We start from the raw sequence: 2,469 nt of genomic DNA, 5'->3' as shown, positions 1-2,469 counted from the left end.
CGCTGGGGYGAGTCGCCCAGTACAGCTTCCTACCAGCTGTCGTGGCTGCACAGCCCGAGCATCCTCACCACGTTAGCCCTCTCCTCCAGCTATCTGCCACGCTGAGTAACCTGCTCGTGCTTCCCGAAACAGCCACTCACACATCATCGTGCTCAAGTGAAGTGCAGTGCTCTGGGCTGTTACCGCTCTGCTGGTTGCACCCAGCAGCTGTCTGCGTCTCTGCTGCTGGCGACGTGTCCTTCTGATGACTTTTAGGATTTTCATGAATGCACGATGCTATAGAAACATGCTATTCCCAAGCACAGCTCAAATTACAGTACCCACTTCTGTACTGTGGCTATCCAGCCTCTGATAAAAATTTCAAGTTCGTCTGGAAACAAAGTCTCTGCATTTAACTCTGAAAGGCTCAAAAACTACTTACTAAGTGCTGCAAACTTTTAACGAGACCAGTGGTTCTCTCAAGCTCTTTAACAGAAGGGAAGGAGAGAAAGAAGAAGAGCACACACGTTTTTCACCACTATGAAACTCAGCTGTGGGACACTCTTCCCACTTTGTTCTCATGGTACACAAAGGTCTGAGCAAAGAGTTAGAGGCTTTAAAAAGAAAGCGAGTAAGAAATGCAGCCAGACCAAGTGATTTCTAAATTTGTTTTTACAGTTCATCTGTGCCCCTCTTGACAAAATGCAGATGAAGCTGAGTTCTTGAGAACTTGTAGTGTGACAGCAAAGAGCGATCCTTGAGAAAAATCAGAAACTGATGGGAAGAAAAGGAGAAGAAAAAAAAAAAAAAGCCCGAGTGAGACACCAGCAGCTTTTTATAAAATATAAAACAATTTATTTCAAACATACGTTGTTTTTTGCTTCCTGTTCAACAGTTTGAAACCAACACAACTATTTCCCTTCTCTTAGGATCATTTGAAGATCTTTTTTTGAGGAAAAAATAAATACAAGCAGAGGGTGGAGACACACTGTTTTTCTTACCATTTTCACCCGCGTGGGAGCCTCAGTGGCGATGAGTTAACACAGAACCATTTATTGACTGACCTGTCAGAAAGAGAAGCACGGAAGATTACTGCAGCGTACGTAGAGTTGTGCAGCAATAACAACTAATTTGTTTTTGCTCAGAGCGTGGTTAGAGTTGTTTTTGTTTCATTTTAAATAAAGGCATTTGGAATCCAAAGGTCATTTCCGTGGAATAACAATGATCCTTTCAGCAAGGGGCACCTGCAGGGTCTCCTGTACACCCAGTGCGGCAGGTCTAGTTTGAGAGCTGAGCCAGAGCTCKGCTGGGCAAATTACCCTTGGGTCATTCTGCGGATGATACGGCAGCTGGTGATCCAGCCGTGCCAGAAGCTAAAAGCATAGGCKCCGGGGAAGGAGCTTCTGCTTCTCCACCGTTGCATTTGCAAGCACCCTGAGCCTATTTGTCAGTAAAATGAAGGCAGCTCTCTCCGGCAAGCTGAGGGCCCTGGGCACGTGGGCTGGCACCGTGTTGCCCTGTTCCAGCACCCACAGATGATAACAAATCCGGAGCAGACCATATCTGGAGGTGTTACTTGGTTCATTTGCCTGCTCGTCCCACTTTTTTTCCTCAGCTACGCGCCATCTGAACTCCCACAGATGACCTACCCTTTCTACAGTTTCCTCTGTGCCCTCTCCCCAGTGTGCATGCTCCACAGGGGCTCTTGTTTTTAGCAGASGTTTTGTGTCTTTGCAGTTTCCAGCAGCACAAACTTAAAAAAAATCTGTTTCTCTTGCTGCCAGATTCTGAAACAAAGAACAGTTTCTTAATAAAATATGGCACAGGGATCAGATGTTACAGAAAGCACTAAACATTGATTTAAAATATTCCATTTGCAATGTGTTAATGCTTTCCAGATGCTGCTGGCTTTTGACAGCAGGTATATGTGCCTCACTGACTCCAACCAAGTTACTACTCTTATCTGTACCTAAGCAGGTACATCAAAGTAATGTGATTTACCCAGCTCACACAGGAAGTTTTCAGAAGATCTGAAAAAAGCAAGCGTCTCTGTTCCTTGCTCTGGTGAGATTACATGCTCCTTCTCCTGTATGCTTCCCAAATAGTTACTTACTCAGGCTTTCAGCAGGCAGAAAGTGACGGATGTATAAAAAAGGAAAACATGAGGCTCAGGCTGTTCTTTGTCTTACAGATATGTACTTGCTACAAAGAAAAGAATTGATTTTGCTTTTTTCCTCTCTGCTGTGGTGCAGCCCCCAGCTGCACTTTCATCATTATGTCAGTCAATGAATCTTCAAGTTTCAGGTCACTTTGCTTTATATTATCTTTTATTTTGTGTGGGAAAGAATCTGCAGAAAGGAAAAGCCTTCTAGTTAAAAAAAGCTCCACTCCTTAGCAGCTTTGCTGTTTATTATCCTCTTGGAAATTTGTAAAGTCTTCTCTCTGTGTTAATTCAAATCCAACTTTGCTGTTATTGGATTTGCAAGAGCT

The 2,469-nt window shown here is 44.0% G+C and overlaps 1 long non-coding RNA gene across 1 annotated transcript; it reads right to left on the bottom strand.

Moving 5' to 3' along the window:
• Positions 1-633: 633 nt before the first annotated feature.
• Positions 634-1,414, bottom strand: LOC146588819 (uncharacterized). The gene is made up of 2 exons (XR_014897348.1): positions 981-1,414; positions 634-753 (listed from the first exon to the last, which is right to left on the bottom strand). It is a non-coding gene; the product is annotated as an uncharacterized LOC146588819 (long non-coding RNA).
• Positions 1,415-2,469: the final 1,055 nt, after the last annotated feature.

The sequence above is a fragment of the Rhea americana genome, unplaced genomic scaffold (genome assembly GCF_003343005.1).
Source record: "Rhea americana isolate MKP2758 unplaced genomic scaffold, rheAme1 scaffold_496, whole genome shotgun sequence".
In the NCBI taxonomy this organism is placed as follows: domain Eukaryota; kingdom Metazoa; phylum Chordata; class Aves; order Rheiformes; family Rheidae; genus Rhea; species Rhea americana.
The sequence above is the reverse complement of the archived record's forward strand: the minus strand, read 5'-3'. Positions and strand labels throughout refer to the sequence as shown.